The 16,294-nt window shown below is 38.2% G+C and overlaps 1 protein-coding gene and 1 long non-coding RNA gene across 3 annotated transcripts in view; one reads left to right on the top strand and one right to left on the bottom strand.

Annotated features, from left to right (window-relative positions):
* Positions 1–16,294, top strand: part of LOC127555970 (tumor necrosis factor receptor superfamily member 14-like) — a 659,215-nt gene that overhangs the window by 51,300 nt on the left and 591,621 nt on the right. The gene's annotated exons all lie outside the window — the stretch shown is intronic.
* Positions 3,530–8,234, bottom strand: LOC127555978 (uncharacterized). Its single transcript, XR_007952326.1, has 2 exons — positions 7,925–8,234; positions 3,530–5,239 (listed from the first exon to the last, which is right to left on the bottom strand). It is a non-coding gene; the product is annotated as an uncharacterized LOC127555978 (long non-coding RNA).

Consider the following 16,294-nt stretch of genomic DNA (forward strand, 5'->3'; position numbering starts at 1 on the left):
TACTTAGAGTGATATGATGATGTAATGGACAGTTGGCACATACTCAGTTGTTGTAGTGATGTGATCATATTAAGCCCTTTAAGGGCTGAGAGAACTGGGAACTGAGAGTTTCTCAGCCACAGACAATTCATCTTTGACTAGCCTCATGGTGACTCTCCTGTCTTCATCACTTCTCCACCTAAAGACCGAGGTCCATCCAGAGATCCTCCAGAAAGCTAGCCTGGACAGTACACTAAACATTTATGCACCAAGTGGTATGTCATCCAATTCCTGGAGAAAAAGTTAATAGAGTTGCAAGAAAAAATAAGACAACAAAACTATGCTAATGGAGATCTCAGTCTCCTATTAGAATTAGATAAACTGAACCACAAAATAAATAAGAAAAAAATTAATGAGGTGAATAGAATTTTGGAAAGTTCAGTAAAGTAGATCTTTGGAGAAAATTGAATGGACAGAAAGGAATATTCTTTTTTCTCAGAGGTACATGAAACCTACCCAAAAATTGGCCATGCATTAGGACATAAAAACCTCACAATAAACTGCAGAAAGACAGAGAAGGTAAATGCATTTTTTAAAATCTTGATGCATTAAAAATTCCATAACAAAGGGGTGTGGGAAAATAGACAAAAATTAATTGGGAACTAAATAACCTAATCTTAAAGAATGAGTAGGTGAAACAATAAGCCATAGGAACAATTGATAATTTCATTCAAGAGAATGAAAATAATGAGACAACATACCAAAATTTATGGGATGCAGCAAAAGTAGTTCTTGAGGGAAATTTTATATCTCTAAATGCTTAGTTGGAGAAAATAGAAAAAGAAAAAATTAATGAATTGGGCATGTAATTTAAAAAATCTAGGAAAAGAATGTATTTATAAAACCCAATTCAATGCCAAATTAGAAATTCTGAAAAAGCAATTTCTTGGAATTTTGATTGATATGGCAAAAGTAAAATAAAATATCTGTAGATAATATAAAATATTTGGAAACCTGCCTGCCAGGATAAAGCCAGAACTATAAGAACAGAATTACAAAACTCTTTTCACACAAATAATGTTATCAAGTGCTCATGGGTAGAGTACATTAAAATAATAAAAATGAGAATTCTACCTAAAATAATCTACTTTTTTGGTGCCATACCAATCAAACTGCCAAGAAATTGTTATATAGAGCTAGAAAAAATCACAACAAAGTTCATCTGGAAAAACAAAAAGTCTAGAATCTGAAGGGAATTGATGAAAAATGCAAATGAAGGTAGCCTAGCTATACCAGACCTAAAACTATATTATAAAGTACTGACCAATTATTCTATTTCTTAATCAGTAACAAATGGTTTTGCAGTCATCAAAACCATTTGGTACTGATTAAGAAATAGAATAGTTGGTCAGTGGAATAGTTAGGTTCACAAGACAACGTAGTCAACAACTATAATCTAGTGTTTGATAAATCCAGACTACAGGTTTTGGGAAAAGAATTCACTATTTGACAAAAATATCTTGGAAAATTGGAAAATAGCATGACAGAAAGTAGGCATTGAAACAATACCTAATACCTTGTAGCAAGATTGAAATGGATTCATGATTTAAACACAAAGAGTAATACTATATATAGTAATACTATAAGCAGATCTATGAAAAAGAATGGAATTTATCACCAAAGAACAATTAGAGAGTTTTATGAAATTCAGAATGTGTTATGGGTCAAAACTCTGAACTTGAAACAAGGATGCTTACAAGGTACTAACTAACTGGAACTGATGATACAATGGTTATCTAGTTTAGCATGGTTCAGTATGATTGATTTAATGTTACAACAAGTAATGGTTTCTTAATGATATAATGATTGGTTTTAACTCAGTGTGGAGCATATAAGCAGGGACGGAGAGCTAGAGAAGACAAGCGGACAGAAGGCTGGAGGCTAGAGCACAAGCCCTTGGACTTAAATTCATTCATTCCATCTCAAACCACCTTGGTGGCAGGCTCTCCTCTTAGCTTTTCCACTGAAACTATGACTCTGGCAAGCCTCTAAGAAAACTAGCTGAAGCCCCAGGAAAGGAGACAAGACTTTGAAAGAGATAATAAAGACTTTGGACTTTAACACCTGTCTACTCTCATGGTGATTATTGAACTGAAACGAAGGCTGCTCTCAGAGACTCCCAGGAAAACTGAACCAAAAGAACATTACAAGAATGGGTAGTTTTGATTATATTAAAATTAAAAGGTTTTGTACAAACAAAACCAATGCAGCTGAGATTAAAAGGGGAACAGAAAAATGGGGAAACTTTTTTTTAGATCTGAAGGTTCTGATAAAGAATCAGACTGAAATATTGTACAATTAGCCTGTGAAGGAAATTTTTTTTAAAAAATGCAGGCAGGCAAAAATATAGGGATTGGGAATTCAATGTAATGATTCTTAATCATCTCCCAGAGTTCTTTTGCTGGACGTAGCTGATTCAGTTCATTATTGCTCCATTGGAACTGATGTGGTTCATCTCATTGCTGAAGATGGCCAGGTCCATCAGAATTGATCCTCATATAGTATTGTTGTTGAAGTATATAATGATCTCCTGGTCCTGCTCATTTCACTCAGCATGAGTTCGTGTAAGTCTCTCCAGGCCTTTCTGAAATCATCCTGCTGGTCATTTCTTACCAAACAATAATATTTTGTAATATTCATATACCACAATTTATTCAGTCATTCTCCAATTGATGGGCATCCACTCAGGTTCCAGTTTCTGGCCACTACAAAGAGGACTTTTTTTTGAGTTTTGAATTTGATTGTCTGATCATTAAGTCAGTAATTCACCACTTAAGAGAGTTTTTATAAGTTAAGCAGAGAAATGTGACTTTGAACAGATAGGAATCTGCATCAAAACAAAAGTTTAGAGCTTTTGCTCAAAGTGAGATCCTTCTGTGAGGGATGTAGAAGACCCTTACCCAAAATGACTACTCAGAGATCCCTCAGTAGAAGGCAGAAAAGTTGTTTATTAAAAAAAAACCTCCAGAGGATGAGCCGTCCCATCGCAAGATAAGCTTGCGGTAGGAGGGCTAAAGAAGTAGTAAAGATACATAGCTTTTATACAAGAAATTACATCACAAGTAAGAGAGCATTGAAAGGGGAGGGGGAGGCATCTAATTGGTTGTTGCTATTTGGGGAGATTGGAATGGAAGGTTTCTGTTTCCCTGAAATCTCCTGATTTCTGGGAAACAAAGTCAGGCCTTCAGGCTTAATCAAGCAGACAGTGGTCCAGCTAATAGACTAAATATTGATAAATGTCAAATACCAATAAATGTCATCAGTTCAGGTTAAGTAAATATGTTTCTAGCTGGCCAAGGCTCAAATAGATATGAGCCTGCACATATTATACAGGTCATAGGGGAGACACAGAAATAATAAAATGCAGAAAAAGAATGCATACATCCCTGTAAGTTCTTCACCTTATCTATTCCCCACAGCTCCCCCCTTCTAACATGTAAATGATTTTTATCATATTTCTATTAAGAACTTACACACTTTTCAAAATCAGTTAATATATCTATACATTGTTTATCAAGTTCACAATCAAGATCATCCCTCTTTAATACATTCCAGTCTTTTCTCTGAAGAATTATCATTTTAATAGCATCTTCTGTATGCAATATTTTGATAGGGACCACTGAACTATTCTGGTTACTAATGTAATTATACAAAATAGACATAGCAGCAACAGGATAATACCATTGATTGCAATAAGTTCATACCATAAAAATTGCTTCCACCAACTATCTTAGAAACAGTTATCACAGAACAGATTGGCATTTGGCAAATATAAAAATACAAAGATAAATAAAGATGACAATCTAGGGAAACTGAGGCAGAACATTACACACTCTTCTTCTGAATATTTGAATTATTGAATTACCTCCCCAAGATACCTGGGAGGTCTCAGCACCATAATTTTGACCAATCCAATGTGAGGCAAATAAGTCAAAATGAAACTAGAAAATGCAAGGACTTATAGCAAGGGCAAGTCTCTTCCTGACAACCCCAGAGTTATCAGCAGTACAAAGGCCCTCATCTCAGCCAGAGAATCCAGTTTGAGATGGACAGTTCACTGTGTTAGGTGGTCTGCAGTCATTTGTGCACTTAACTCAGCTTCTGCTTATAAAGGGAGTAGCAGGGCTCGAGACAGTCATGCTGCCCATTCAGAGGGGCAACCCACTGCAGGGGAGAAGGGTGAGGCTTAGTGTAGCTCCACCTGTCCCCACCCAGGGGGACAGACAGGGCTGCTACTAGAATACAGATTTCTGAGCAGAGCTATCAGAGCATGCACAGTTAGAACATGAAGGCAGGCAAACCCCAAACTTTAGAGGCTTGATCTCAAAAGGGCAATGTTATTAAAAATGCTGAGGTACCAGTTAAGAAACTGGGGTTACAGGGCTGGAGATTGCCAGTCCCAAGACAAGTGTCTTTATCTTGGAGATTTCTTAAAAATAGAATAGTTCCCAAAACTGAGTCTGCCAGGGCAATTCCACAGAATGAGGGGTTTCAAAGCTAAAACATAGTAAAAACAAAAAAGATTGCTTAAGGACTTCCAATTTAATCTGAACTGGTGGTATAGGGGATGGGGCAGAAGTACGTAAGGCAAAAGTGAAAGAAAACTAAGGGTTCCTACTCTTTTAGGTATTTTGAGAAAAATCCACCAGTTTCCCTAGTCCCCTATCTCTTCCTCTCCTTTTTTTTCCTCATGGAAAGGAATCATCCAAAAAAATAAATAAATAAATAGTCAAATAACCATCCACATATAAATCCCAAGAGTGAATTAAAGTTCCTACATACATAACAGTCTAGTACAGGAGGAGTTTCCTAAAATCAATCAAATCAAATCAAATCAAATACCTTAAACAATTACATATTCTGAAGTGAACATAGATATTATAAACATTTTATAGCTTCCTTAACAGCAATAGTTACCATTTTTAATAATTTCCATCCCAAATCTTAAACACACAGTAATGTTTGCATTTTTTTTCCTAACTCTAGTAATAGAATTGTAATTTTAACAATAATTCATCAACCACTTTCCCACTTCCCCCATATCAGTCCAAATTACATCAGGAGCACTGGCGATGGTCTCGATCTTAGCTGCTTCAGGCTGAGAAATGGGCGAAGGTGCTCAATCCATGCAGGGGTGTGGGTGTGGTGTCAATCTAAGCTTCAGATGGGCCGATCCATGTCTCAGAAGAGATTCAATAATCTGTAATTTGACCAAAATCTAGAACAACAAAAAACTAAATCTAACAAAGTTAGAACAGTCTGGACCTGCAACAACATGTGGGGAGGCCAGTATAGATTGGCCAGCAGTTCCTGTGTGAAGGAATAAGCTTGCTTCACAGGATAGGCAGACAGCTATAGTTCCAATAAATAGCAGTTAGGTTTCACAGACCATTGTAAATTGTCCTCTTATCATTAAAAAAAAGAACATTTTAAAAATAAAATACAAATATCCAGTAACAGACAGATGACCAGGCTAAATACTTATTTGCCTAAGTATTTAGGATATAATGATTACATATAACCAGATTGGAAACAGCAAGGTATGACATATTTGAATTACATTAACAGTCCTTATTAACTATTGTTCTGATCATAGAAATCAGTCACAGGAGGAAAAAAATGCAAGAACATAACTATAACATAATATAAGCAGTTAAAACTCAATCTTCAGCACATCGAAGAGTGGAGCTTTAAAACTTCCAAATAGCATTAATTACAAGCCCAAAGAATTTCATCTCCAAAGTTTCAGATAAATCCCAAACAGTTATTTATCATGACCTTATATCAATAACAGTAAGAAATTTATCCCAGAAAATTCACACAATTCTTATATACCCAAGTAGATGTTGCATCTTGAATAAATTTAATATACCAATCATTTTGCTTTTAAAATACCCAATATACAGAAAAATCCCAAACTACATATGGTTCACAACAAAAACATTTTCAAAAGGAAGAAGGCAAAAACTATTATCCTTAAAGTCCCATTTCAGATAATTGGCATTAATGCAGTTAATTAAAACTTCCTATTTTCACATAAAAAGAATCTGAAAAGTTCTTGAAAACATAAATTAAACTTTTTGAAATAACCCTTTCAAACTATATATGACATTTCTGATCATATTCTTTAATATTCATAACCATTATGTATCTAAAGAAACAAATATTCAATCAATTGACATCTTGTAAGAGCAATTTGTCTCTTTAAATAACCTTTTGTTTTCTTCAGCCAAGGGAGCCAAGCGGCTGCCGCTTTCCACTGCTGCTCGCTTTCTCTCCTCCCACAAAAACACATCCCTTCTCACAGCCATCTCTCTGTGACTACCCTTTCCAACCAATTCCTTCTTTTTCCCACTGACGACTTCTTGAAATCATTTGTTTCTACTAATCAATCCTTCTTAAATTACCTTCATTCTCCTATCCCATCTCTCTGTCTCTCTCTCTCTTCCCAATGCTTACTTGCTCAAAATTTATTATATATTTTAAACACTCCTAAACCAAAAATCCTTCCGACTAGATGCTCTATTTAAACTATTAATTGCTTTTGTAAATCAATCTCTTTTCCCTTGTCTTTAAATCATCTTTTTTTTAAACTTTAAACTTCAAGATTCACAATTAATTTTGAATCAAATTTAATAAAACTTATAACATAGTTTACAAATTACTCAATACTTTTAAAAAGCAACATACCATTTAAGTAGGGAGATACAAATACAAGCCCCCCCTAAGGTAAGCTACTGGCATTTTGTTTAATAACCTATATTTCAATTTGAAGTCCAACCAAATAATAAAAAAAAAGAAAAGTTTTTCTCTTCAGTTGTAAAGGCCACAATATTCGAAAAATTCTTAAGATTTTATACTCAGAATAAATCTAACATGTGTAAGGCAACAGTAAATTATTTCCCCCAGTTTTAATTTTCTCAATTTCAATTTCAAAATTTTCCAATCTTAACACACACACCAATTTAAAGTTATTTTACTTCAGTTTGTGAAATTTCTTAAAATTTACCTAGATACTTTATTCCCATATCTTTTCTTTAGTAACCAGGAAAGAGTTAAGCACCAATCCTTGCTTTACCTTGAGAATTCTTTTCTCTGGCTGAGTCCTGATAACAGGCTCCTTGTTTACAGGAGCGATAGCCACTGTTCTTCTATTTTTCTCAAAACTTTCCAAACTTTCAATCTATGTTTTTATTTTTTCCCCTTCTTTCCCCCTTCCTGCAAAACCACTGCCAGAGACAGAGGGAGAGAAAGAGAAAAAAAGATTTTCTTTTCTTGAGAAGCCCAAAACTAGTTCCCAAATTCTAAGACCAATACATTCTGAGCCACTCTGAAAGAATTACTACTCTGAATGAATTCCAGTTCCTACAATTCAGCCTGATATTTTTCTAAGCCTGTAACACAAAACTGAATTCTTATCTCTTATGAGCTTTCTAACTTTTAACACAGAAGAAAGGCAATGCAAAGCAGACATACACACAGACATTCACAAAATTCTATTTTCACCTTTTTCATACAGATTTAAGTCTGATATACCCAAATAATCCTGGGATATACATCCTCCCAGTTTTCTTCCCTTGTATATCTGGAAGTTCATTCCAGTCTTGAATTTCCTAGCTAACGTCCTGATAAAAATTTTCAGACTGTTTCTATACCACCCTGGACCTGATCCAGGAATTGGCGGAGGCCCTATGTTACCCTCACGCCCAGGCGGAGGCCCTATGTTACCCTCACGCCCCCACAGCCACCCGAGAGCCTCCTTAGGAAAAGTCCTTTATCATTGGGGTTAACAGCAGTCCACACCAAAAATAAATTTAAGAGGGCTAATCCCTCAGGGTCTCCCTCGACCCAGCCAATAAACCCCCAGACTTCCCAAGAGCTTTACCTCGAGAACATATGTTTCTTTTCAGGCTGCAAATGCCGGCCATCAGGACTCTACTTCTTTCAATCTTCAATTCTGTATTCCACTGAGTATTCCTGCTTCGGGTCGTTGTCTAAGAGGGGAGGGAGGCTGCTCACCCAGAGCCAGAGACCATGGAGAAAACTACTCCGTGGGCACCTGTCCCTGTTCGGGGTGCACATAGCCATCTCCCCCAAAGACCCCATCCCGGACGAGCCCCCAACTGTGAGGGATGTAGAAGACCCTTACCCAAAATGACTACTCAGAGATCCCTCAGTAGAAGGCAGAAAAGTTGTTTATTAAAAAAAAACCTCCGGAGGATGAGTCGTCCCATCGCAAGATAAGCTTGCGGTAGGAGGGCTAAAGAAGTAGTAAAGATACATAGCTTTTATACAAGAAATTACCTCACAAGTAAGAGAGCATTGAAAGGGGAGGGGGAGGCATCTAATTGGTTGTTGCTATTTGGGGAGATTGGAATGGAAGGTTTCTGTTTCCCTGAAATCTCCTGATTTCTGGGAAACAAAGTCAGGCCTTCAGGCTTATTCAAGCAGACAGTGGTCCAGCTAATAGACTAAATATTGATAAATGTCAAATACCAATAAATGTCATCAGTTCAGGTTAAGTAAATATGTTTCTAGCTGGCCAAGGCTCAAATAGATATGAGCCTGCACATATTATACAGGTCATAGGGGAGACACAGAAATAATAAAATACAGAAAAAGAATGCATACATCCCTGTAAGTTCTTCACCTTATCTATTCCCCACACTTCTGACTCAGTTTCCCAGTTCTGTCTCTTTAATTCCTACTCGATAATTCCTGAGTCTGATAAAGTAAAACTAGTATAATTGGATATCAATCCTATCTGATTAAAGCTAAGGAAGTTTTCTTTTGTCATGTGTATGCTCCCAGGCTGAGGCACACAGAATCAGTTTTGATGGTATTGTTATACCCCTACATTTTCCTTTTATGACAAATTCCTATGATAAAAGCAAATGGTCAACACGAATTCAAGTATGTAATATCTTGTTTTCAATCTGAAAATATGTAGCCATTATATCCTAAATAATCTGGTGAGTATTTAGAACATGAAAAGGGGGAATGGGCTGGGCAGAGGTGCTGGGACAAAATCTGGCATCTAACCACAAAAAAAAAGGGTGGAGAAAAGAGGGGCTGCTGTAGCTTGACTAAGGCAGGGTATATGCAAGGAGAATTCATAAGACTTGAGGCAGCTGCAGAGCCTCGCCCAGGTTTCTTCCAAATGTTTTGGGTTTTGTTTGTTTCAGTCCTAAATGACTCAGATTGAATGTAAATAGCAATCACTTCTGTTTTGATTAGAAACCCTGATGATCTTTCCCTACTGTTTTTTTTTTTTTTTTTTTACTAGTTGAAAAAGTATTTCTATTGGTATCTAGTCTTAAGCACAAAATGGTTGTTGCCTCAGTCAAAACAAGACCTAGATAGGGTTTCTATGCATCCAGGGCCACGCCTAATGATACTGATCTATATCTTGCCCCAGATGACTGGAGGGAAAAGTAAGGAAGATGTTCATGCACTGTCTTCCCTCCTTTCAATCTCATTCACTTGCATGTCATGGCATTAACTGTCTGATGCCATGGAGTACCATGGTTGAGGTTCAAAAATGACCCCAAGAAGTTGGGGTTACAGATCAGTATTGTGAAGGGTCTCAAAAGAATCAAATTTGCAGGTTTGAATCTATCTGTAAATCAAGGGGCAAAGTTTCTTGTAATTGTAATGCCAATTGAAGCAGGCTAAGTTCCAAAAGGATTTAACAAAGAATCAAGAGAAAGAAGATAAATTCATAGGACAAAGTTAGAGAGACCAGAGCTTCATGTTACTTATTTACTCATTTTATTGACTTACATGTATGAAACTTGGTCTATTCACTATTATGTCAGGAACTTGGTTATCCCTGACCAAGACCCAGACTGTTTGTCTGACAGCAAGGACTATAGTACTTCTAAAGCTAGGGGACCTCAGGATTATTACCGTATCTTACCTAAAAACTAGGGGAAGAACTATAGAACTATAGCATTCCTAAGACCAGGGGACCTCAGGTTAATCGCAACATTTCTCTAGACGCTGCACCCCAATCAGTATCCAGTATCACTGACCAATCAATTTTCACAATGTGAGAAATTAAGGAAGTTTAAGTTTCCATAAAACAATGAAGTTTCAATCTCTCAGAAGCCATGAGCAAACAAGGAATTGGGGAACTAGGACGGCATAGGTGGACTCAATCAAAAAGAGCCTTGTGGTTTTGAGAAAATTACATGTTTAATACAATAGCCCACCCAGTTCAAATTGGTTGTGGTCAATGACCCCATCAAATCATTACTGGGCTTGCTTAATAGGCTATTTGAATATTAAACAATGCATCCCATAGGAGGAGTTTCCCACTAAGATCTTTTCCCATTAACTGTGGCCATCTCCCAGAGCTCTATTTTAGGTCCTCTTCTCTTCTCCTTGGTGATGTCATGAGCTCCCATGAATTCAATCATCATCTCTGTGAAATTGATTCTGATTTGTCTAGTCCTAACCTCATTCCTGCCTGCATGTCACTTCTCCAAAGGCTTACTGGACATCTCAACTTGGATATGTCTGTCTCTGATCATGGATAGAGGCAGAAAGCACTGGGCCAGGGTTAGACAGACTAGTTGTAAGGCCTGTCCTATATAAATCTTTATCTCCACGTGTCCAAAATTGAACTCACTCTTTTCTCTCTTCCTGTGGAGGGTACCACCATTTTCCTACTTGCCCAGACTGCTCACTCTCATCCCACTCTCATCTCGTCAGAAAAGTCCCATGATTCTACCTCTGCAACATCTCTCCAATTCATCCCCTTCTTTCCTCAGACACTGCCACCATCTTGGTGCAGACCCTCATCACCTCACCACTGGAGTAGCACAATAGCTGCTGGTAGATCTGTCTGCCTCAAGCCTCTCTTCAGTTCATCTCTATTCAACAAATTCTAGGAGTTGCCCATTGTCTACTGGATCAACTATAAAATCCTTCATCTGACCTTTAAAGCCCTTCATTGCCTGGGCTCTTCCCACCTTTTATCTTCTCTGACATCATCTCCCAATACTATGTCTTTTCTGAGGCTGCCCCCAAGCCTGGAATTCTTTCCCTCCTTATTCCCTACTCCTAACTTCTCTGATTTCCTTCAAATCTCAGCTTAAGATCAGTGCCTGCTCTCATGTCCAACTTTTCATGACCCTGTTTGGAGTTTTCTTGCCAAAGCCACTGGAGGGGTTTGCCATTTTCTTCTGTAAGTCATTTTATAGATGAGGAAACTGAGTCAGACAGCATGTACCCAGGGTTGCACAGCTAGGAAGTTCATAAAGCCAGATTTAATTCAAGAAGAATATAAGTCTTCCTGATTCATCTGGTTCTCTAGAAACTTGCCCCACCTTAATGATGTTTTCCCTCCAGGTAATTCTGAGTTCTGCTAGGGAACTTAGCTTTTATTTTCTCCCTCATTAGTTGATAAAAACTCTTTTTCTTTGTTAAAAACTCCATATGTATTTATCCTGCTATCAGCTACAATCTTTGCTTCTTGATTTGGAGAAAAGTACAGAAGAGAAAACTGAGAATGTAGAATTTAAGAAATTTGCCAAAGTGCCCAGAGATGCTGGGCCAGATTGCCTCTACATGCGACAGCTCAGAGTCTTCTGGAGCTTGGCCAAAGGTATCAAACCCAATTGTCAATCACTGTCCTCTTTTTCATCTGCATCACTGGAACAGCTATAGTCAATGCCTTTTGCTCTTCAAATCCAAACCAGATTGGTAAGTGATAAGGTTCTTTCCTTGCCCACTGCTGAAATCTGCATCTCCCCTTTCTATCCCTCTTCATTTGATGGTCAAAGATTCTCTTCCTTCCCTGAGAGGAAGGAGGGCCACAAGCTCCTAGTTGGAGAGACAGCAAAGTCATCAAACAGCATTTGCTCCAATCTTTATTTCATAGATGAGGAGAAGAACTATGAATTGGAAGGAACCTCAGAAAAATCTCTCTAATTTAGTCCCCTTTCCTCCCATCTTATAGGCCACACAGAATCCAGCATTTAAAAGTTAAACCAGACCCTAGCAACAATCCAGTCACCCTCCACTCAAATAGAACACCAACTCTAACATTTCCAACATATCTAACAAATCCAGTCTCTGAGTGAAAATCACCAAGAAGGGGTCACTCATTCCTCTCAAGGCAGACTAGGAGCTCTGAGGATTAGGGAAGACTTGAATGACATGAAACCTAAGAAAAACTCAAAGGGGAAATTGAGGCCCAGAAAAGGAAATTAATCTGCCTAAGATCATACAGGGGCAGGCAGGATTCGAACCCCTTAATTTTTTACTCCAAACTCAGCATTCTTTCAACTGCCTTTCTATGTAGATTTAACCCCAAAAGGGGCAACCTCAAATGAAGGGGAGAAACTGATTTGTAAAATGAGGAAAAGATATGAATATGAAAATAGAATTAGGGCCTCCTCCAACATATGGCAAAAAATATGGAAAGTCTGCTAGGCTTGGGAGGGGAAAAGAAAACCTGCTCACAGGAAGTGGCCTTGATACTCTCCTACATGACCACTGAGCCCCGATTAGGGGGATTCTGCAGTCCTCCATGGAGAGTTAGTGACCAGATTCTCAGGCCTGAAACCTAGGGAGAAATATTTAACCCCAATTCTCTAGTGCCAAGACATTGAACTAGGAGTCAAGAACACATGGATATATGTCTTCATACACTTTCCTATAAGCCTCAGTTTCTGTATTTAGGAAACAGGGATAATAATTTGTCCTTGTATCTTGTTTATATGTAGTTATTTTCCTAGTGTCTCCCTGATTTGACTATATATTTCTTGATAATAGAGGCTGCTTTTCAATTTTGCAGATCACACAGAGCTGGGATGAATAGCCACATTACTGGATGACAGAATCCAAAAAGATATTGCCTGACTACATTATCAGGTGAGGAAAAATAATGTTTATGCTAAATCATTTGACTATTAATATTAATTTGCAGTGTTCCCTTGTCAGCCAAAGGCCTTCGCTTGTACCAACTTTAGACAATTCTATCTAAGAAACTTAAGTAGAAACCTGCATTTCTCTTCTTATTGGACAAGACCCAGTCTGAGTTAGATTCCTGTCTAGGGAGGATTCATTTCTATTCTTGTTCTTTCCTTAGAGTTTGGGACAGCCTAGCTCATGACAGAGAAAGGAAAGCAGGGAAGAACCCTGGTTAGAGTGCCCAGAATAATAGAGGAAGCTGAAAAACCCATGATCCAACTTCTCCCAAGCTAACATGGAACCATGAATGGCCATTCTTTGAGGCTAACCATCCAACCAATTCTGAATCTAAGTTTCTCTTCCCTTGCCTTCTCTTTCTCATCTAACTCTTTCTCCTTTTCACTTCCATGTATGAGAGTGCTAAGGTAGGATGGCAGACCAGATGCAAGGGTGGGATAAAATTGGGACATAGAATTGGCAGAAGTGGAACAGGGCTGAAGGACTAATCCCAATGTTATCCTACCCTTAAACTAATGCCAATTCTTGCCTGCCCTCTTTCATCTCAGCTGCTCCATCCAATTTTTACGTATTAAAAATAATTTTCTCAATTAACAAAAAAAATTTCCTTTCCCTTCCATCTTGCCCCCTCTACAATAAAAAAGAAAAACAAAAACCTTGTTTAAAACACACACACACACACACACACACACACACACACACACACACACACACACACACACATACATACACACGTCTCCTTTTGAATCTTGGTCTCCTGACTCTCGGGCTGGGGTTTTCCAATTGGTCTTTCTTGGTGTTCTCCTGGCCAGCAGCTCCTTTAGATCTCTTACCAAGCTCATCTTATTGTTTGTATGCTTTATTTTGGGGATTGATTCAGTTGTTCCATCAATTCAAACATTATGAAGTGCTTGTACTATGTGAACAGGACTGTGCTAATTACTAAGGATCACAAAATGAACAAGGGTGAACCTGGGCAAATCATTTGATCCTGTCTGCCTCAGTTCCCTCACCTATCCAGCTGAACAGACTGACATTCCTAAAAAAAAAAAAAAAAAAAACTGCTCTGATTGCATCACACCCCTACTCAAAAAACAAAACAAAACAAAACAATAACAACAACAACAACAACAAAAACTGGAGACTTCTATCGCCTCTAAAATCATATTGAGGGGCAGCTAGGTGACCCAGTGGATAGAGCACCCGCCTCAGGAGTTTCTGAGTTCAAATCTGGTCTTAAACACTTAACACTTCCTAGCTGTGTGATCCTGGGCAAGTCACTTAACCCCAATTGCCTCAGCCAAAATAAAATAAAACATATTGAAATCTCACTAGCCTGCCACTTGAAAATCATTACTGCCTACCATTACTCCTCCATTTCAGCCAACCCACCAACTTTCTGTTCCCCATTCATCTTTTCCATCCTCTGACTCCCTGCTGTGGTACAAGGGGATACAATGCCCTCTCTTTATGGATGGCTGCAGTGTCCTTCTCTGATCCTCCCAGTTATTAGTCTTTTCTTCCATCAGGTTGCATCTCTCCTGTGGAATGTAGGTTCCTTGAGGATGGACACCAGGTTGTAGTGATAGCCGTGTTTTTGAGAAGCACCCTTTCCCATTCTCTCAGCTGTGACATTTTCAGAAGTAAGACCCTGCTAATAATTAGAGATGACAGGATCCTTAAAGAAGGGGACTGTCCCTCATGGTGATCTTCATCATTCCTTTTTCCACCCTTCATTCACTTACTCTTTTCTCTGGGATATTTTAAAATTCACTCATTACTCTAATCATGTGTTTATTAGCTCTAATTAAATCCAATAAGTATTTATTAAGTGTCTACTTAATACTGTGCTGGGGGCTAAAATATAAAGAGAAAATGAAAAAGCAATTCCTGACCTCACGGAGCTTACATCCTAATGGGGGCTACCCTTTTTATTTAGAAAATTATACATAAGATCACTAGAGTACAGAGACCTAACTGTAACACTGAGGGTATCTGGAGGTGTGGGAGTTGGTTCATTGGCCCAGTCTCATTCACACTGATCCTGGGGATACCAGAAAAGGGTGGGATACAAGATTCTGAGCTGAGAGCTACCTCAGCAATCTACCTCCTGGATGTGAGGTACTTCTCTGCCACATGTTCAAATTATGGGACAGATTCTCCAGTTGACAAATGGTCAAAGGATATGAACAGCTTTGAGATGAAGAAAATAAAACTATTTGTAGTCATATGAAAAGGTGCTCCAAATCACTATTGACCAGAGGAATGCAAATTAAGACAACTTTGAGATACCACTACACACCTCTCAAATTGGCTAAGATGACAGGAAAAAATAATGACAAATGTTAGAGGGGATATGGGTAACAAAGTGGTGCAATGGAAAGAGTGCTGGACCTGGAATCAGGAAGATCTGAGTTCTAATCTGACCTCAGGCACTTCCTAGCTGTGTGACTTTCTTTGCTTCAATTTCCTTATGTGTGAAAGGAGCCAGAGAAAGAAAGAGCAAACCACTCCAGTAACTTTATCAAGAAAACCTCAAATGGGGTCAGAAAGAATTTTAAGTGACAAAAACAGCAAAATATAACAAGAAAAAAAATTAAGGTATTAAATAGCTCCTGTAGAGCAGAGACCATTTCATTGTCTCTGTGCCCCAGTACCTAGCTTACTACCTGCTGCCTCCTGTGGGCACTTAATGTAGAATGCCCATTGATTGATATGTCTGAAGAGATGGAAGAGAATGTAGACATACAGAAAGAAGAAATGTCTCACAGAGGAGAAAAGGAAAGACTTTTGACTCATAGAACTCATACAGTGGAGTCTCACAAAAATGGAGGACAGGGTTTTTCTTTTGGGTTCTTTAGTAAAACCCTGAAATTTGGGGTAAAAAGTATAGTCAAGTAGCCCCACTCTCAACCCAATGTGCTGAGAAAATAACACATGGAAGAAGCATAAGACAGAGAAACTAACTTGTCCCAACTCTGGAGAACTAGCTCCCAACACCCCACAATTCCTTGCAAAAATGATGTAGAGGGCCCCACATGATGCAAAGCTCCACATATGGCAAAGGCTGTAATGTTTTGTCTTGAAAAGAAGTTCTCAGAAGCTATCTCTAAGAAAGGACAGGAATGACACCATTGCAAATTCCAACAATCCTTTGCCATGACTTATAGAGGTAGTGCCTAAGAAAAATAGAAAGATATGGAGATGGGTTGGTTCCTGACCTTTGAACAAAAGACTTATGTGGACCAGGACACCATGTCACAAGACACTTGACTGTCTGCTAGGCAGCCATTACTTTCAGTCTTATACTTGCCTA

This window comes from Antechinus flavipes, chromosome 3 (assembly GCF_016432865.1).
Source record: "Antechinus flavipes isolate AdamAnt ecotype Samford, QLD, Australia chromosome 3, AdamAnt_v2, whole genome shotgun sequence".
In the NCBI taxonomy this organism is placed as follows: Eukaryota; Metazoa; Chordata; class Mammalia; order Dasyuromorphia; family Dasyuridae; genus Antechinus; species Antechinus flavipes.